Here is a 21,819-nt window from a genome sequence, read left to right on the forward strand (position 1 = left end):
TGACAGATAGTTAAAAACTACGACTCTCTTGATGCATCTTTCTTACACAGAATGTGTCTATAGAAGCTGGAAATTCTCAGTACTCAAAGCACAAGTGAAGTTTCTAACCCAGACCCAAGACACAAAGCTAGGCCTATGCAGTAGACACTTCTTGCAGGTATATCGAATGATAAATGCCCCATCTTATGGGCCAGTTTGAGATTTGTTTCTCTCAGAAATGTGCAATTCCTTATATGGTTATGTTTTCAGTGTTGTTTCTAGCTGTCTATACTGACCTGAGTGAATAAGAAAAATGGCACCTGGTAAGAGGATGAAGAAATTATTTGAGCAATGTGGTTGTTTTGTTTCACTGTAGTTGCTGGTTGCAGATTGTTGGATGAGAGAAAATTAGAGTAAGTTATTGGTACTTCATAGAATCATAGAAATGTACAGCACAGAAGGAGGCCGTTTGGCCCATAGTGACCACGCCAACCAAAAAAGAGCTATCCAGCCTAATCCCTCTTTCCAGCTCTTGATCCACAGACTTGTAGGTTACAACATTTCAAGTGCATATCCAAGTACTTTTTAAATGCGATGAGGCAGTGAGTTCCAGACCCTCACCGCCCTCTGGGTAAAAAAATCATCACAGATTGGAAAGATTTATCTGCTAAATGAATGAAACTGGCTTTTGATTAAGCATTTGAGACAATCAGCATAGCTACCTCAACAACTTGTAGTTATTTGTATCAATCATCACTTTGCCCTATGGGTGCCTGTCAGTTTCCAAATGTGATATCATTGAGTTACCGTACTTTGACGTGAGATGCTACATAAATGCTTTAGACATGAGACTTTTAATTATATAGATAATGTGTGTTGCCCAGCAATATTAGTGCACTGCAATGTGCAACCCAGTAACAGTGCATTATATGACACCTTTTTGATATACAGTACTGTGTAACCCAGTAATGTTACAGCATGAGCATCTCGTACTGTATTACTGGGCAACAGGCAGTCGACAGTTCACAGCACCCCTAATGTTCATCATCTGGGCAAGGGTCAGTGCAGGGTCAACTAATCACCATAATGCCCGTGTCATTATGAGTGCATCTTGGGTGCGCTCTAGAGCATATGGCAGGGGTGGGGGTGTTATGGAAGATGTGCTGCTGGAAGACCTTCCCAAAAGGTTTGCCACAGCTGATCATCGGACCCTTTTGTAAGAGGACCAAATGAGAAAAAAAATTGCTGCCAGCAATTCTGGGGTCTTCCAGGCCAGTCTGGAGGCCTACTTCCAAGCTGGCAATGACCTTAGGCCCTGAGTTCTTCCTGATCATTAAGGTCACCGGATGGGTAGGAGGTGCGAATTGTGTTGGGAAAGCCTTCTCTTTTCTGACATCATGGGACCTTGGAGGGCGAAACTTCCATCCTCCCTAAACATAGCCCATCAGATACTTGCTGCAAGTCCACTTCTAGGTGGACACTCGATGTTTCTGGATCCATCTGATCTCTGTCCCACCAGCATCCAACTACCACCACCCCTGCCTCCACCCCCCCCCCACCCTCCCCCAACCACTAAACTGCCAGAGGAAATTCAGAGCCATTGTTTGTGCTTTCTGCCCACGTAACATCTGAATCCAAGGGTGTACGTTCGAATGCAACTTTCTCAGATCTAGATTTCCCACATTTAACAGAAGCCTCAGAGTAACTATGAGAAAGTGATATCCTGTGCTTAGCTATGGTATTTTGCTCTTCTGTGTTTCCAGCCCATTTGTGAGACTGCCTGAGAATCTCAGCAGCTATCTTCACATCAGAGGTGCAGATGGGGACTTGGTGGATGGCTGGCAGGGCAACAGGAAGCAGTCATAGTCTAGGGAGGATGTCCAAAGATAAAAGAGAGCGGCTGAGTGAGGGAAAACACAGGCCAGGAAGGGGATAAATAAATTATAAATACTCAAACCCAGGCCACGCCATAAACATTAACCTATCTTTCACTTTCAGATGCTGATTGAACTGTTGTGAATTTCCACTATTTTCTGCCTTTTTTTTTCAAATAGGAAGCAATATTCTTTTTATCTCATTGTTTCCGTACCTTAATTGGTGCATCCTTATAGGAAAGTCCCTGTGGCAATACAGCAATAGTCTTTGATCACAGAAAAGTGTTTTTCTTTTAGTTTTATAACATGTCAGAAATATCCAGTCTTGAGCTGCGAGTACTAGTACTGTCACTGGTGTATTGAACAACAGAGTTACACCTGGGTTTAATTAGAAAAGAGTTTAAAAATAAATTTATTGACAGAAAGAAGATGAAAAGAAATTGAAAAGAGAGGTGGAAAGAACAGTATCATTGGGAATAAAATCTCTTGTTGCTATGCATAGCAACATAGCAATTGTATTCTTTATGAACAGGTTAACAATCTTGCTAGAAATATTGACACGGCAAAATCTTCCTAGCCTTTTATACAACATTGCTACGTAGAGTGACCAGTAGAAATCAAGGGAAAGCATTCTAAAGTGAGGGACATTGAAGAGATCGGAAGCAGACTGTTTTTAACTTGCCAGACACAAATGTGAAAGGATCTGAATAGAGCCAAAGTTGGAGGACAAGAATTATATAGTCGCGCTTGGTCTCTGGAAGTATGACATACTTGCACTTATACAAGCACACTGGGCCAGATTTTGCTGTCGAATTAACGGTTAGGCTAATGACACTCACCGTTATTTATACGCAAATGGTACAGCAACTTTAGGCGAGGTGCAGAGGCACGGTTAAACGCGGATATCCTAAAGCTGCTGTCCGAGTTGTACCGCTTCGCCGTTAGCTTCACGAAAACAGCATCTCACTATCTTTTAGGCTCACCATTGAAATGCATTGAGTGCCATAAAGTTGCTGTATTTGCGCGGTAGTTACAAACTAAACTCACCACAGCAACTTAAGTCAAGTAATTTCAAGTCTAATTACTCTCTTAATGACATGGTGTTAATTGCTGCCAGTGAAACTCTCTGGCACTGAAAATTAACAATTACAAGTGTGGAGTTTAATTCCTTCAGGTTTTAATTGTTGTTGGAGATTTTTAAAAATGTACAATTTTAAATTACATTTATTTTTAACTTTTCCTTTCTGTCTCTATTTTCTCTCTCTCTCTTAATCCAATTCCACCCCCTCCTTATTTCTCTTTCTGTACCTGATTTGCCGCTGAATTCACTCACTCTAATTGACACTTCCTTCTCAGTCCTTGGGTTGTTAATTTCACAATCCTTCAATCTGATTAATTAAGGAGATACACAGTTTCTTGCCCTGTTCATGCAGGTCTCGGATGCCCTGTTTCCCTCACTGCGCTGTTCTTTCAACAACTTGCCATCAACGCTCCCTGGAAGCTGCGCTTTGTTCTGCACGGCCTGTTTCTTTTAACGCGCGGTCCCTTTAAATTTCTGCGCATGCGTGGTATTTACAATGTAAAAGGCCTGTGTGGGACCGTTGAGATTACTGCGCTGCCACACACCATAGCGGGAACATTCCTTGCCACGCAAAAAATTTAAAAACCTAAACGGGCAAAGGCAAGTCTAACTGACGGCATATGCCATTAGATACCCCGCTGCAGCAAATTATGGCCCTCTGTTATACAGCTGCCTTTTAAGCTCTAACATTAGTAATAAAACTCTGCTTTTGACCCATTTCTTTACATTTTTTAATGCAATGGTGAGATGATCTTGTAACACAGTTCGAGAAGGCACTGAAAGGAAAGAGTTGGCAACTAAGACACATCAGGCGTGCAGACTGTGGTATTACAGGAACATTCTTGATATTGTGTCTGATGTGTATTTTGATGCAAAAAATAAGTTTCTCTTCAAGGTCCAAATATCAGTGACAATGTTCAAAGGATGCACGGGGCTAATGCTGCCCAATGATAGCTGTTCGCCATGAATTCACTTAACACATGAAAGTGCTCTTATCCATTACCATCCCTTTTCCCCTCACCTTTGGGGCATTCTCAAGGTGCAACTAGTTTTGATATAAAAGACTTTACATAACAAAAGATTTAAGGTTATTGCTTGCAAAAGCATTTCTGGTGAAAGAGCTGAGGGTGGAGGGTAATATGATTCAAAATAGCTTGTACACCAGTTTCTGGATGCTCTAGTATTAAAAAGGGAAAAAAGAACATTATTAATTGCAGATCCAGTAGATTGAAGGACATCTTAGACGTGTCCTCTTCCATCTTATTCAGTTGATATTGATAACTGAATCCCACCAGCTGAAGCTGAAAGACAGCTGTCGGAAACATTCTCAAATGTACAATACTTTATGCACATTTAATTGTTTAATTTGCAATGCAGTGTGATCTTTTCTGGAAGACATGTCTCGCCTGACTCCAGCTGACATTTCTTGCCCATAGTTTTATTTAATAGGCACTTAGAAGCAGTTTTAAGGAGTTTGACTGATTTTTTTTTCTGGCCTACATTCCCGCTTGCTTTCTTTTCATCCTGACCTGCAGGAGGTGCTCTGAACCTCCTGGCGGGACTACTGCCCCTTCTGTGCTCAACATCTATTGAATACTTCTAAAGGAAGTGTTATTTAATTCTCTCAGGTCATGAACATCTTGTGATTTACTGCAGACCATCTTCATGCTCTTCAAGTAAAGCAGCATTGAAGGTCAGAGTCAGAACCTTGAAGTTTAACATTCAGCCTCTTAATTCCAGTCAATTGGCTACAGTTGGTGACTGGTATTAAATAAAGTTGCATTTCATTTAGTGAAAATGTATCAGAGTTGTTTAGCACCGTGGCTGGGGATGTGTTTTGTCTTGAACTGGCCAAAACCTCCCACAGTTTTCCTTCCAACAAGTGGAATTTAATGGGTGCGGGTTGGGATATGTCTCTCAAGAAAATGCTTTCGGTGTCATATTGCCTCAACATTATAAGCCAGATTTTCAAGAGGTTCGTTGATAATGTCATGGGACAAAGAAACAAGGAAAGTACATTAACAGCACTTTGGGGGGCATGTAACCTCTTTTTCATTCCCGGGCTGTCAGGCACTTGTCACAACTGTGCTTCCCCCATCCTTCATGCCAAGCGCCCCATGGGGTATGTCGGAAAACAAATGCAACAAGGGATATATTTAAGGGAGGGTTTATGCGGACTGGTTGCTGCCAATTTCAGCTGACCTAGGTGGGGGAGAAAAGAAGCAGGGTCATTGATAGTTGGGATAGTTGAAACTGTAAACAATAAATATCCTGACTTTTGTTTACAAATTCAAGATGAAATCGGATTGCACATGTGAAGAATTGGCAGGGGCAATGGCAGACTGAAGCATAGCCTGGAACATGTGGAGTGGAGAGGGTTGTGCAAAAGATACATAAGAACATAAGAATTAAGAGCAGGAGGAGGCCATTTGGCCCTTCGAGCCTGCTCCGCCACTCCATGAGATCATGGCTGATCTTCTACCTCATCTCCACTTTCCTGCACTATCCCCATATCCCTTGGTTCCCTCGGTACTCAAAAATCTATCGATCTCCATCATGAAATTACTTTCAACGACTGAGCCCCCACAGCTCTCTGGGGCAGAGAATTCCAAAGATTCACCACCCTCTGAGTGAAGAAATTTCTCCTCATCTCAGTCCTAAATGGCTGACCCCTTATTCTGAGACTGTGACCCCTGGTTCTAGACTCCCAGCCAGAGGAAACATCCTCCCAGCATCTACCCTGTCAAGTCCTGTAAGAATTGTGTATGTTTCAGTGAGATCACCTCTCATTCTTCTAAACTCTAGAGAATATAGGCCTAGTCTACTCAATCTCTCCTCAAAGGACAATTCCCCATCCCAGGAACCAGTCTGGTGAACCTTCGTTGCAGAGAAACATATGGAAGGGACGTGTAAGAGGGGATATCTACTCATGATTTCCTTGTCACACAGGGTTGTTATAGTGTACAGGTTATTTCACGTTAAATTCCAGTGCAGTAAAAAATAAAGCCAATGGGTTCACTGCTGTGAATCAAATGAAAGATTCAATTGACATTTTTTATTGGTATAGAAATCTAAGCTGAATGTATTGGGTTTTTGAAAATTTGCAGCCTCTGTATGCAGTCAGTGTTGCCTGAGCCCTGAAGGTTATCAGTAAGTGCAGTGATCAGCTAAAAAGCTGTATCGATCCTGGGAAAACCTTCTCTGAATCAAAAAAATGTAAATGTCCAACAAGCCCAGTTACATCAAAGATCCGTTGAGAGGGAGGCGGGGGAGAGGAGCACTAAGTACTGAAATCCCACAATAAATGGGTTTACCTGCTAAATGAGAGAAAATGGGAAGAGTCCTGCGGTGCTATTCTACAGCAAAATGGATACCAGCCCAGAAGCAAGAGCTGGGAAATTACTTTAAGCTACAGTTCCCGTTAACTTGCAGCTTTTTGAGCTGACACTGAAAAACGTAGAAGAACAGGCCTGTGACCAACCTTGCAGCAGCAAATTGGCCTACATGATCAGCTCATTTATAATAGGATGGGTGGCTATGTTCTGTTCGTTTTAACACTTGGCCGGTGAAGATTTGTACATTGGGGCATATTAAACTGCAGCGGTTCAAGGAGGCGACTCACCACCACCTTCTCAAGGGCAATTAGGGATGGGCAATAAATGCTGGCCTTGCCAGCAACGCCAACATCCCATAAACAGATTTTAAAAAAATTATTCTCTTTTTCCTGTTTGCGCAAAGTTGCCGATTAAAGCCAGTGATATTTTGTAATGCTGGAAGAGAGAAATGATTAAGAGGGAGGAACTAACACTCCAGAATGACATGCTTTGCTCTATATTGAACAGCTTGATGGTTATGACACCCTAGAATGCGCAAGGTCGCTCCGTCAGTTTGTGATAATGATTCTACCCCCATCACTGGACTTCCCCTTCTATCAAAAAGGTGGGATGGTTCAAAGGTTGGTCTATGAAGTACACTCCCCTTTGTTAATTATACTGAGAGATGTACAGGAGTGGTATTTTTCTCTTATCTTGCTGACATTTTCTCATTTGTTAAGGTTAAGCTTGTTGCCATGCAATATTTACTATACAACTTTTGTGAACATTTCTCCCCTTCCCTAATATTCTAAACACAAAATTGTTGCTACCACCAATGGTATTTGTAATTTTATTTTTTCATGCACTGTTGACCATCTCTTATCAAGTGGCATGTTTCAGTCAGCGAGGGGTTAATTAGGTGTTTCAAAAACATTTTAGTAGAAAATTTGTGCATTCAGTTCCTATATTTCCTAAGGAGGCTGAAGGGATGTAACCTGTCACCCCTGATCCTCTCTAATTTTTACCGCTGCACAATAGAGAGCATCCTGACGAACTGTATCACAGTATGGTATGGCAGCTGTAGCTACTATGACCGGAAAGCCCGGCAGCGGGTAGTCAAAACTGCCCAACGCATTACCGGCACCCGGCTACCGACCATGGAGCACATATACCAGAAACGCTGTTTACGGAGGTCACGGACCATCATCAAAGACCCTACCCACCCCAGCCACAGTCTGTTCGCCCCCCTGCCATCTGGGAGACGCTACAGATGCATTCGCACCCGTACGACCAGATTTAGGAACAGCTTCTTTCCCAGGGCTGTCATCCTACTGAACTCCACAAATAAACTCTAAAGCCTGCACATCTACCGATGCACTTTATTATGGTTATGTTTATGTTAATGTATTACAAGCCAAATGAATGTTGAATGTTTAAATGTCTTAATCTAAATGTACACTCTCGGGAGCCGCAAGCCTACATTTCGTTGTACTGCACTTGTGCACTAACAATGACAATAAAGTTGATTATGATTATGATTATATGTTTTAGTAGTCAATCAGCTATTTTTGCTAATCTCATTTAATCATATTTGAGTGTGAGGCTGAGCTAAATTTTGGAGCTTTACTATGGGAGGGAATCAGTTTCTGCTGGTCTAATATGTGGGCAACTTTTTTTTTTAGTGTGGGAAGCAATTCTTACTGAAGCAGTATGGGAAGAGTATGGATTTTGGTTATATCATCAGGGCGAAAAGGAGCTATATAAATGCAAGTTTTTCTTTCTTTAAAGATTTGCATTTATATAGCCTTTTATGACCTCAGGCCGTCCCAAAACACTTTACAGTCAATTATGTACATTTGAAGTGTAGTAATATTGGAAACGTGGTAGCCAATGTGTGCACAGCAAGATCCCACAAAACAGCAATGAAATAAATGACCAGATAATCTGTTTTTTTAGGTGTTGGTTGAGGGAGAAATGTTAGCCAGGACACTGGGAGAATTCCCCTGCTCTACTTTGAAATAACGCCATAGGATCTTTTCCGTCCACCTGAGAGAGAGCAGACGGGGCCTCAGTTCAACGTCTCATCCGAAAGACGGCACCTCCGACAGTGCAGCACTCCCTCAGTACTGCACTGAAGTGTCCGCCTAGATTATGCGCTCAAGTCTCTGGAGTGGGACTTGAACCCACAACCTTCTGGCCCAGAGGCAAGAGTGAAACTGCTGAGCCAAGGCTGACCCTTGGTATGATAGTAGGAAAGCCCTTTTCCTCTCCTCCTAGGGTGTGATGCACTGACTGATTTGTGCAAAATTGGCTGCTGCGTTTCCTACATTACAACAGTGACTACACTTCAAAAGTACTTCACTGGACGTAAAGCACTTTGGGGCGTCCTGAGGTCGTGAAAGGCGCTATATAAATGCAAGTTCTTTCTTCTTTCTTGATTTTGAGCAGATGACAGCTTTAGCATGTTGGGCTGCTCATATGAATATGCTCAGATGATTGAGTTTGAAATTGCATCCAATTGAAATCTGTGGAATTGTAAAGACCAGATACTGTACAAATTGTATGTTGTTGCAGTTTGTGGGATTTTGCTGTGCGCAAAATGCCTTCTGCATTTGACTACATAATACATTGCATTTCAAAGGGATATATTATGTGCAGCAATTTGAGACATTTCTGAGCAACTTGATAAGGTGCTATAGAAAAACCAATATTTATTTTTTGGAGACAATTTTCCCTGGATACTCTAGGCGCTAAAGACCCCCTGAGATGGACAAGATGAGGTCTTGAGCTGCAACGTTGGTTTAGCTCGTCTTTAGTGCAAGACACCATCTTGGTAAAGGAGTTGAAGCGCGCGCTAGGAATGGCTGCCAGGAGGTTCGTTAAGGGTCTGATTGACAATTAAATTGTCTGCTGGCCCTCATTAAAGAGGCTGCATGGCATTTTGGTGGCTAGTGCTTCATTTAATGACCTCACCGATCAGCGACCAGCTGAACAGGACTAAAGCGGTCGTTGCTGAGGATTTTGAGCGCTACTTAATGCTCAACTATCACTGTTCACTTGCTGCTGGAGGTTTTAAGAGGACTTTTGAGACTTTCTGTGACACCTTGTCAAGACTTCACCAACACTTTATCAACATTTATTCCGAAAATGCTCTGAGGACTTCACCTAAACGGAGTGAGCGCTGCGCTACTCTACCTTATTGGACACTTTTATAGGAGTCACCAGGAGAAAGGGAGTGCTCGAGTCACCGGCATCTTACTAGGGGACCTCTTGGTCTGGAGGAGGAATGAGAGCAGGCCATGAGACCAGCCAGAGTAGCAGCAGCTGCTGCAGGAGAGAGGGACAGGAGGGCAAAGTGGGTTCCTTCCTCCCCCCCCTCCCTGCGGTTACAGGACATCCCTCCTGCTCTGGACCTCCTCCAGTGCCCCGTCCGAGAACCTGGGCACCCTCTCCCTTGGTCACTGAGCCATCCTGAAACATTCCATTGTGTCTGAGCCAGCGCACGCCGCATCTTCAGTGGAAGTGGGTGCGTGGAGGCTACCTACTTATACCACTCCACGAAAATTGATTCTAATCGGCGTTTGAGTGCTAAACCTACAGGTGTCTGTTTTAGCGCCTCCAGGTAAGTTTAAATCATGGTAATCGTCAATCATCAGTTAGCTTCAAAATTGCGTGCTAAAACCAGACTTAGATCCTGTTTCCATCCTTTCACCAAAATAACTCCCTTTATCTTTTGCGAAGTAAGAGGAAGTCTGAGCGAAATGGTTGGTGATGGCTGTAGGATTACTCACAATAGTCTGAGTCTGGGATCACTTGTGCATGGTGTGTGTCAAGCAGGCTTCAGCATATCAAAGGAATCTGAGTCAGGAGTTTTATTTTGAGCATCAGCTATTAGCCAAATATCCAAGTTCCAATGATGCCATCTGGAATTCAATTTAATCTGAACCAGCTCCGTTCAAATTCTTAAATGACTCTGAAATTTGTCTCAAGTCCATCTCGGTGGAATATAATGATCTTGACGTGGAAAATTCTCAACATTTTTCAGAGTTGAATGCGACATTCAGTCTTTATTTTTAAAATAACAATGCATTTTAGGTTTCCATCTATGGTGCTGGAACTTGTGCTACGATTGTGGTCTACAGGGATGTTTTCCACCTGTTCTCACTTGATTAGTTTTATACATTGATCCAGTCATTTAAAGGCTAAAATTTTCCAACAAAAAGGTTCTGAATTTGGATGCTGAAATTGTTTCTGTGATTAATATTGACCATCAAACTATTTACATGGCAGTAAGTTGATTTTAAACCACGCGCTTTTAATAGGAGTACAGAATAGGACAATAAACTGTTAAAAATAAATACAAAGACTTATTCAAATGGGGTAAATAACCCTTAAACCACATAATGAAAGTGTATTGCTGTAGATCACTGGCGTACATGGATTTGGAGGGGGGAAGAAAGTCTTTTGTTTAGAACAGTACTTGTGTTTTTTAAGCGTTGAGATTTTCCATCCTAGACTTTTCCTGTCAGTTGTAACCTGGTGCAGAAGAGGGCAGATGCTCTTAGCAGAGAATTTGGAGCAACAGAAGTGAATGGGGTGAGGTAAGACGTGTACAAGAGAAAACTCGCTCTTTTTTGACTTGAAGAGCAGGCGGTTTCTGATTGCTAAAAAAAAAAAGTAAAATACTGTGGGTGCACGTAATCTGAAATAAAAACAGTAAATACTGGCAATACTCGGCAGGTCAGGCAGCATCTGTGGAGAGAAAAACAAGAGTTAACGTTTCAGGTCGATGACCCTTCATCGGAACCCTTGCTCTTATTGCTCCCCTGCCTCCACACAAGCTCTGCATTTGATGAATTTGGGAGAATATTTGCTAGTTGTAATAGAGTCACAGAGTTATACAGCACAGAAAGAGGCCCTTCGGCCCGTGCCGGCCATCAAGCCCTGTCTATTCTAATCCCATTTTCCAGCACTTGGTCCGTAGCCTTGTATGCTATGGCGTTTCAAGTGCTCATCTAAATGTTTCTTGAATGTTGTGAGGGTTCCTGCCACTACCACCCTTTCAGGCAGTGAGTTCTAGATTCCAACCACCCTCTGTATGAATAAGTTTTTCCTCAAATCCCCTCTAAACCTCCTACCCCTTACCTTGAAACTATGCCCCCTGGTTATTGACCCCTCTACCAAGGGGAAAAGTTCCTTTCTATCTACCCTATCTATGCCCCTCATAATTTTGTACACCTCAATCAGGTCCCCCCTCAGCCTTCTCTGCTCTAAGGAAAACAACCCCAGCCTGTCCAGTCTCTCCTCATAGCTGAAGCGCACAAGCCCAGGTAACATCCTGGTGAATCTCCTCTGCACCCTCTCCAATGCAATCACATCCTTCCTATAGTGTGGCGACCAGAACTGCACACAGTATTCCAGCTGTGACCTAACTAGCGTTTTGTACAGCTCCATCATAACCTCCCTGCTCTTATATTCTATGCCTCGGCTAATAAAGGCAAGTATCCCATATGCCTTTTTAACCACCTTATCTACCTGTCCTGCTGCCTTCAGGGATCTATGTACATGCACACCAAGGTCTCTCTGATCCTCTGTCCTAATGAAGTTGTGAACACAATACAAAAAATATGTTTCCAATTTTGTTGCAAATAGTGAATTGAAGACATCTTTTCCCCTTTGTTATTGGCTGAGTGGCAACTACACTTACAGTACTTTCTACATGCTCCATTTTTTACTGTACATAAATCAGTTGTACTCTAAGAACACAGGAACAGGAGTAGGCCATTCAGCCCCTCGAGCCTGCTCCGCCATTCAATGAGATCATGGCTGACCTGCAACCTAACTCCATAAACCCACCTTTGGCCCATATCCCTTAATACCTTTGGTTAACAGCAAGCTATCAATCTCCGATTTAAAATTAATTATTGATCTAGCATCAATTGCTGTTTGCGGAAGAGAGTTCCAAACTTCTACCACCCTTTGTGTGTAGAAGTGTTTCCTAATTTCACTCCTGAAAGGTCTGGCTCTAATTTTTAGACTATGCCCCCCTAGTCCTAGAATCCCCAACCAGCGGAAATAGTTTCTCTCTATCTACCCTATCTGTTCCCCTTAATATTTTGAAAACTTTGATCAGATCACCCTTTAACCTTCTAAATTCTAGGGAATACAACCCTAATTTGTAATTCTAGCCCCATATACTCTATTGGTACTGCTGTGAAAAAGTCATAATGAAATGATGGGCCATATTTTGCGGCCCCTACAGGTGTGTATGAGGTGTGTATGTGCCCGCAGGGGCCACACAAGTGCCGGTTTCAGACATGCGAAGCGCATGCGCAGAAAACTGGCACTTGCGATCTGTCAAGAATCCTCTTGACCGATCCTCCACATGCCCGGGAAAAGTGCCTCTGCGGGTGGAGATTTCACAACTCCCGCCCGCTGAATGACTGTCAAATTCTTATGCCTGGTAATTCAGGCGTAAGGCCTGCTTTTACCAGCTTAAGAGTTTTAACAAATAGAAAAATGAAATTTGATAACTCCTTTATAAATTAAAAATACTCTTCTAAAAGGTAAGTTTATTTTTAGCCCCGGATAAACATTACATTTTTACCCCCAAAAATTAAATTTTTGTTTAAAATATTTAATTAAATGTCATTTTAATTAATTTTAAATATTTAATTAAAAAATTTTTTTTAGTGTGTTTTTAAATGTGATCCCCATTCATACTTTTGACGGTTCTGTGCGTACGGACCTGTCAAAAGTATGAAGGAGGATTCCCTTCTTCCATTGGTTTACCTGGCCCACGTGATCCCAGGGGCGCTTGCGAACCGTATGCGCCCCTGGGGTACGTGGGCCTCTGCCCGCACGGACCCGGAGAGGCCCAGGATTCCAAGCCTCGGGATCTAAGGAACCAACAGGTAGGTTCATAGATGTTTTCTGATCAGGGGCATCCGCCCGCAAGAAGCCTCCGATCGGAAATTCAGGGCCCATGTGATTGCTGGCTCATCACTAAAGAATATTTGCTGATCTACCTTTTGTTTTAACTGTTATCATAAGTCAATGGCATCAAGCAGAGTAATGGACAGAGCTACTTAAAAACTAAACTGGGGGGAGAAAACACCTCGAAAACAGAAATTAAAACTGACCAGCAGTTTATTTAGTTTTAATAGATTTAATTTTTATAATAAAAATACTCCAGACAGCTGATAAAAATGGTATAAAATTAAAACACGATTGTTTCGAAGTTAAGTTTTTTTAATGCAATGTGGAGTAATAATGATGACCACTTGTGGTCAGCGGTGCCCTCGACGACAAACAGCTTTGATTAAATGCCTTGGTTTGCAGCCATGACTTTAGTACAGCACAAGAAGCTGTTTATTGCCTCATTCACTCTGGCCAAATGAAAATTATTGCTTAAGTATTGCACTGCTTGACCTCGGGGACAGAGCACAAAAGCCGGGCTTCTTTAAAGTTATTTTGAGCAGCTTATTAATTATATTTTGAGAGACTCCAGAAAATCAGGGGTTGGGGGTTGGTGGGCAAGGGTGACAGCTGTTGTAGTTTATGAAACTTTTTTTTTATCTGCAGCGCAGTTTCCTTGATCCAAATTGTGTGTCTTATGCCATTACAAGCTGGCAATCTAGAGGGAACAGGTGAGGCCTATTGTGAACCAATCTATCTTGCACTAAAGCAGTAGATTGGAGTCCGTGTTCCATGTGTATGTTGAATGCGAGAGGTTGCAGCCCCTCTTCCATTATTTGAAGGGGCTGCTCCTCGGTTTTTGGCTGCACTTCAGTCCCACGATCCTGATCTTTGGTCACCCGGTGCGGAGGGGAGAGGGCAGGTCGGGGGACCCCCTCGTAGGACTGCTCCTGGGCCTGGCCAATGAGGACATCAACTGATCCAGGCAGCGGGCGGTTGAGGGGTTACTTCGGCCCGACTGCCCTGCCTCTCTTCCATGGCCACATTCGCGCCCGGGTGGTCCTGGAGATGGAGCACGCGGTGTCCGCCGGCACGCTTGAGGCCTTCCGCAACCGGTGGGCACTGCAGGGACTGGAGTGCATCATCACTCCCGGGGAATAGAATTTTAATTTAAGTCGTTAAGTTTACTTTAATGTTTTTTAAGTTACAGTTTATTTGTTTATTGTTTGCACAAAAAGAGGTAAAGCTATGGATTTAGTTAGGATCGTGATCTATGTTATTGCATTTCAGCCCAATTGCTGTCATTTTCATTAATGGTATTTGGGGCTTGAAAATGTTTCAAACTTTTTCCCCCTGTTTTTACCAGATCTCTCATGTTGTTGCTCATAGGAACCAGCCATCATTGGAGCCAAATGGCTCAAGTGGATGTCCAGGAAATAAATTGAACGTTTATCACAAGCCAGCAGCAGGGCCAGGTGCTAAGGTTGCCCATATGCCCTTACGTTTTTCGATTGTGAAATCAGGTGCTTGGCCATCCATCTTTTGTATTCTGTAATACATTGAACAGCAGCATTTATTATCTATTCAGCACACAAGCTTGTTTCTGCCTTTCTAATTAGTTGGTAGTTGGATGCGGTTAAAACAATTGCTTTGCTCAACCAAACAAGTAATTTCATCAAGACCATGTCAACACAGCCAGCTAGAATATCAAATGATAGACTGTCGCTTTCAGAAAACAGATGTTTTCTCAGGAAACTAAAAGTGATATACAAGAACCTAAGAATCTGGCATGAATTACATAAACTAAAGGTATAAGTTACATTTTGTCTCCCTGTTTTAACCAATCATTTTTCTTTGAATTTTTAACATCAATAATTTCCTTTATAGTTCCTTCTATCTTTACTTCATGACTAGAGACATAAACTACAATGTATTGAGCAAAAACAACAAATGTATTTCCTTTCAGATGGGGAGAGGCTGATCACAACAGATCAATGGGCCGTATTTTCCGATCGGAGGCTTCCCGCGTGCGGAAACCTCCGATCTGGAAAAAATCTACGCACTTACCCGAGGGTTCCCGAGGTGCGTATAGTTCCGATGCTGGGCCTCTCCAATTCCAAGTGCGCAGGGCCCACGTATCCCAGGGGCGCATGTGGTTCGCAAGCGTCCCTGTGATCATGTGGGCCATGGGGAGCCAATCAAAGAAGGGAATCTCCCTTCATACACTTGACAGATAGACCTGTCAAATATATGAATGGAGATCACCCCAAAAACAGAGTAAAACATTAAATAAATTTTAAAAAGGCATCACATTTTTAGGATTAGTTGAAATTACAATAAATTAAATATTTTAAACAAAAATAAAAAATTTTGAAAAAAGAAATTAAAGTTTTTTATGGGGCTAAAAATAAAATTACCTTTTTTAAAAGTATTTTTAAATGATAAATGAGTGAATTTAAAAAAAAACTTTTTTCAAATCTTAAGCTGGTAAAAGCAGGCCTTACGCCTGCTTTTACCAGACGTAAGATTTCTAAGGGTTTTCTGCAGGTGGAGGTTCTCCAGAAAGCGGAACTACCCCCCCGCAGAAGCCCTTCCCTAAGCAGGCGTCCGATCTGTCAAGAGCATTCTTGACAGATCGGAAATGCCGGTTTTCAGCGCATGCTTGAAACCGGCATTTCTGTTGTCCCTACGGGTACACACCCGTAGGGATCAGAATATCCGGCCCATTATATAGAATATCAAATGAGCAAACTGTCCCATGCAGTTAGGGCTGGGAGTTTATTGTGAAGACCAATAAATAAAATAAAATTAATCGCTAACTCTCCTTTTCTGAGTATCTCTGCAACAGCACTCAGTATAACTAAAAAGTTCTACTTAAGCATGTCTAAATTCACAATGTTAATTCAAAGCATCCAAATAATGGTACTGTCCTTCCCGTTTCCTATTCTTATTGATCCTTTTTCTGTTGGTTGTTTGAGTTCACTTTCAGATAGAAAGTAAGAACTTCCACACATAATAAATAAATATATATATATATATTAGCTGGAGTGCCCGGCGGTGCCGAGGCTTTTTCGAGGGCATGTTGTTGTTGGAAGAGAGAGAGAGCGCGACTGGGGGGAAGAGAGAGAGCGACGGGGGGGGAAGAGAGAGAGTGACGGGGGGAAGAGAGAGAGCGATGGGGGGGAAGAGAGAGAGCGACGGGGGGGAAGAGAGAGAGCGACGAGGGGAAGAGAGAGAGCGATGAGGGGAAGAGAGCGACGGGGAAGAGAGAGAGCGACGGGGAGGAGGAGGGAGGAGGGTGGGGAGGAGGGGGGAAGGAAAGGGGAAGGGAGGGGGAAGGAGAGGGGGGGAGGGGGAGAGGGGGGAAGGGAGGAGGGGGAGAGGAGGGGGGGAGGGGGGAGAGGAGAGGGGGGAGGGTGGGGAGAGGAGGGGGGAGGGTGGGGAGAGGAGGGGGGGAGGAGGAGGAGGGGGGAGAGGAGAGGGGGAGGGGGAGAGAGGGGGAGGAGGAGGGGAGGGGTGGGGAGGTGGGGAGAGGAGCGGAGGGGTGGGGGAAGGAGGGGGGAGAAAGGGGGGGGAGAAAGGGAGGGGGGAGCCAACAGACCCTCTCCCCTCTGCCGGCGATGGCTCCGCTGAGCTCCGTGCCGCCCCACGCACTGACATGCTGAGCGCAGCGCCCCGGTCAGCCGAGCCCCGGGCCCGGTTGCCTTGGTAACCCTCCTCCCCTCTCCGCCGACCGGGCTTGAGCGGCTTGAGAAGGCCGATTGCGGCTGGCGAGCCCGGTTGCCGGGGTAACCCTCTCCGCTACCGCTCCCCCTCCCCTCCCGTCCCGTCCTGAGCCCCGCCCCGCCCTGCCCCCCCGAGCCCGCCCCGCTGACCTGCTCGCTTCCCTCTGGCCGCGCTCTGTGTGGAGGTGCGCGTGCGCTGTGCAGCGCGAGGAGCTTGCAGTGAGCCCAGCCAGCCTTTACCAAGATGGCTGGCCGCTGGTTCGGAATCGGGCCCAGCGGGGGGGTGGGGGGTGAGGGGTGGGAGGAGCTTGCCACAAAACAATTGCCTAGGGTCCAGCATGGCTGGCAACAGACGCCCAGGCTTCGAGGCCTACCTGGAAAAACGGGGAAAGGTGGGAAAATTAATGAGATTAGATAAAAGATTTAGAAAGTAATTAACTTTTTAAAAAATACAATATGTGTTTTAAAAGCAACTTTTTTTTTAAAGACGCAGAAAGCGGGAAAACGAAATGAAAAGTTTGGAATCAAGATGGTGGCGACTCACCTCGGTTGAGAACGATAAGGCCCGCCCACACACTCACCGATTGGTCGACCGTCAGGTCACCAAAGCATAGGATTGGTCAATCGTCCCGTCACTTGACTCTAGGAGGGCCTGCACGCGCCAGGAACCCGCCCCCGCCACGCAGCGATTGGTCGACCGTCGGGTCGCTCGACCGTACGATTGGTCGACCTCGACGTCACTCGATGCTAATGAGCGGATAATGAGATGCTAATGAGCGGAATTTTGAACGTTTTTTGGATACCGCGGGCGCAATTTTTGTGTCGCCGAAACGTAAATACACTTACGACCGTTCCGGAATCGTAAGCTTTCTTTTGATGTAACGCACGTGTAGGTACGCTCTATAACTTTAGAGTGTATAGCCGGACAGACACACCGAAGGACAGACAGATAGACAGACAGACAGACAGACAGATGTATCCTTTTATATATATAGATATATATATATCTCTTTCAACATCCTCAGGATGTCCCAAAGCACATCCCATTACTCTTGAAGTGTTGTCGCCATTGTTAAGTAGGCAAACATAGAAGCCAATTTGCATACAGTAAGGCCCTACAAACAGCAATGAGATAAATGGTTAATCTATTTTTGATGGTCTTAGGTAAGAGAGAAATCTTGGTCAAGACATTGAGAGAGATCCCCCGTTGTTCTTCAAGTGGTACCGTGGGATCTTGTACGTCCATCCAAACAGGCAGATGAAGTCTTGGTTTAACATCTCATCCTAAAGATAGTACCTCCAACAATGAAGTACTTCCTCTGTACTGCACGGAAGTGTCAGCCTAGATTATATGTTCAAGTCCTGGAGTGGGGGGTTAATCCCGTGACCTTCGGACTCAAAGGTCATGGGATTCCCCCTCGTCGGGGAATCTAGAACTAGGGGGCACAGTTTCAGGATGAGGGGTCGCCCATTGAAAACTGAGATGAGGAGGAATTTCTTCTCAGAGGGTTGTGAATCTTTGGAATTCTCTTCCCGAGAGAGCTGTGGAAGCTGAGTCAGTGAATATATTCAAGGCGGAAATAGACATATATTTGAGCTGCAGGGGAGTCAAGGGTTATGTTGAGCGGGTGGGAAAGTGGAGTTGAGGCCAAGATCAGATCAGCCATGATCTTATTGAATGGCGGGGCAGGCTCGAGGGGCCGAATGGCTGACTCCTGCTCCTATTTCTTCTGTTCTTCTGTTCAAAGGCGAGAGCACTACCACGGAGTCAAGCTGACAAGCCATTTATAAAATAAATACTTTAACCATTTATAATGCATTATAAAGAATGTAAAGATTAAGCAGTGGAAAATGTTAAAAGTTCAAACACGTGCGGAACCTCCAAATATATTGCTTGGGCTGAACAAGTAAAGTCCAGGTGAGCATAGCAACTCGAGCCATAGGTGATGTCTATTTCCTCCCCCCTACTATGACATTTAATTATATACATATTAGATTGTGCAACAAGATGCAATCAGAGGCAATTATAATGACAGATACGGACTTACAGTGTATGTTTTCTACAATAGTGTATTCCATAATACTTTTTGAGATCAAGATTTACGTTTACATTAATTGCTTGCACGTGCTTGATCAGAACTAGACTTTATTTCCTGTACATTTCTGCCTCCTTTATCTTTGTTCTATCATACTGCTGGAAAACAGAGTTCCAATCAGCTGAACGTTGTACTTTCAAATTGGACTGTGACACCTAATTTGAAAACATCCTCACAAAATACTTTAACACATGATAGACATCAACAATCACCTCTTCAGCGTAGAAGATTCGCTGCTACTAGCCAGTTGTAGGATGTTTGAACTAAGATGTGCTCTCCTGGAAGTACTAAAGGGCCCGATGTTTATGATCACAACAACAGCTTGCACTTTTATAGCACCCCTCATGTAGAAGAATGTGTCAGAGCACTTAGTCAAAAGGGAAAACCTTTAATTGTACACCTAGCACAAGAAATTGCCAAAACGTTCTAGCTACAAATGAGACACTGCAGAGGAAAGTGAAAAGCTGACAGTTAATCACTATGCCGCACGTTGGAACTGAAGTGTTTGTTTGCAATTTCTTTGAATCTGCGTAAAATGTAAGGGTTTAATTTCCTCCATTGAGTACAATAGGCAAAACTGTGATTGAATAAGAATGACTGTCTACGCAAGGTCAGGGATTAAGGATACTCACTCTAAATTTAAAGTCTCGCCCTTTAATCGACTTGCCTAACATGAATACACTGTTACTGTACACATGGCTGTTGAATATTAGTTAATTGTTGATTTATATTCACTCCAAGCCATTAGTTCTATATATTAGCTTTGGAGAAGATAATACTTCAGCCAATAATGGCTTTATTTATAGTCACATTTGTATTTTGCAATCACTTTAACTCTTTGGCTGGAGTGATGCTACACTCAGAACAAAATAAAACCAGGTGTAAGTGGGGGGGGGGGGGGTGGGAGGATGGGGCGGGCTTGCATTTCACAGCTTTAGTGTACTTAGTAGTTTCCTTATTTATGATATGCATCCAAAACCGCTTTGCTCAGATGCAAAAGTGACAGCATAGCTGCTGCCTTTGACTGTCTTATCCCAGTTATCCAAACTTACGATTTATTTCTCTCTGCTCAGATAGATTTGTCCAATCAGAACCATATCACAGCTTGGCTCCCGCCATCTCTCAGTCATTTATTTAAAATCACCTTGGGGTTTTTTCCTCTTTGGAAAAGTAAGAAGGATGTATTAATACACATGCAGAAACTGAAAAGGAGAAAATAGCAAAACAAGAGGCAAGCACACCAAGGTTTTATTCTGAGAAGATCTGTAGGTTGAAATTACTATGCTGCCAGCGCCACTTCTACACAGATTATAAGCTTGCTCTAATTGATGTTCAGGGTGCACAATACAAACAGCTCCCCCCTCCCCCCCAACCCCCTCCCCGAATAGACATGGAAGTCAAATATTGCAGGCGGACTACAGAGCAATTATTGGCTGCATATCAATCAGCTCCTGACAGATATGTGACCCACAGGTATGTCTAATGACCAGTCTGTTAATTATAGAAAATGTGACAAGTTTATACGGGTGAACTTTAGACCACTAATATAAAACAGACAGCTGAACTATAGCCTTGTTCCCTCAAGGCAGTCTCGGCACTGCTGCTGGGTCCCCAGTGGACCTATTATATGTTAATTAGCTTAATTCAAAATTGGAACTCCAGAAGTTAAACTAATAGTTCCTCCCCTCGCACTGCAAGAATGACCAATGTGAAATAAAGTAAGGTTTAGTGAACCAAATAACTTTTGGGGGTGTTTTTTTATTAAAATAACGACTTGAAAGCAGGAACCAGTAAACCATCTGTATCTGACTTAGTTGGGATCAAGGCAACCTTGCTCACAGCTTGTTTGAGTCTAATCTCCATTGCTGTTGGCCTGGATAACACGAGACTTGGTCTTGGACCAGAAATGCTTGGTTCCCCTCCAGATGACACAATAAGCAATCGTCCTCCTCTCAACGGTCATTGCGTTACAATATATTTGTTCCTCACCCAAATCTCCTGATGTAACTGTGTAGCAGCAGGCAGATGTCTTAGTAAAATGTCACTTCTGCTCCTGGGAGATTATTAAACTCGGCAAAATTCACATGTCTCTGAGGGAATTCCTCTTGATATAAAGGATGCAGACTGAGGCTTCCTGACCAAGATTCATCCATTTCCTGACTTGACTGTCAAACTTGGCCAACAGGGAACATATCTGAACTAAGTGAAACAGCTGGGAGATGAACAAATAAAATCTAAGAAACAAATGGCGATGAATGCAGTACAATTTTCCAAATATGCAGTCATTAAGAGATTGAGGATAAGAGCAAAGCCAAACAGATACACTCAAACCAATTACTCTCTCCTGCCCTCAAACCCCCCTCCCCGGCAACCTTGGCCTATCTATTAGGCCTAAGAAGCAAAAAGAAAATCTGTGCGTCAGTTTGTTGGTGGTTCCGATTGTTTGCTCACAAACACTGTTGACAAAATGCCCACATACTCCTTTGCATTGTTGTCACTGTGAACTGGCTCCATTTTGGGTTTAGTCTGGTGAGACTATTGGCCATTGTTTACAGTTTTCTTGTTGCTAGGTAAATGTGGTGATTTAATTAAGTATATGATTACGATAATGTCTAAATTGTTCGCTTCCTTTGTCCTGTCAATGTCAGCATGATGGATTAGTTGTTATGGTTTCTACATGATTGCTGATGTCAATAATCTGGTGAATTGTGCATTAGAGTAGGTCTGGCATTGCCTGACTGGAGAATTGAACCACTGCAATCAATCGAATTCAGGGCAAAACAAATGCTGTAAACTCCATTTACTGTGATACTTTTCTGCTCCCAGTTCATC

Source organism: Somniosus microcephalus, chromosome 13 (assembly GCF_052327205.1).
Source record: "Somniosus microcephalus isolate GS21.2 chromosome 13, FLI_Smic_1.0, whole genome shotgun sequence".
NCBI classification, from domain to species: Eukaryota; Metazoa; Chordata; class Chondrichthyes; order Squaliformes; family Somniosidae; genus Somniosus; species Somniosus microcephalus.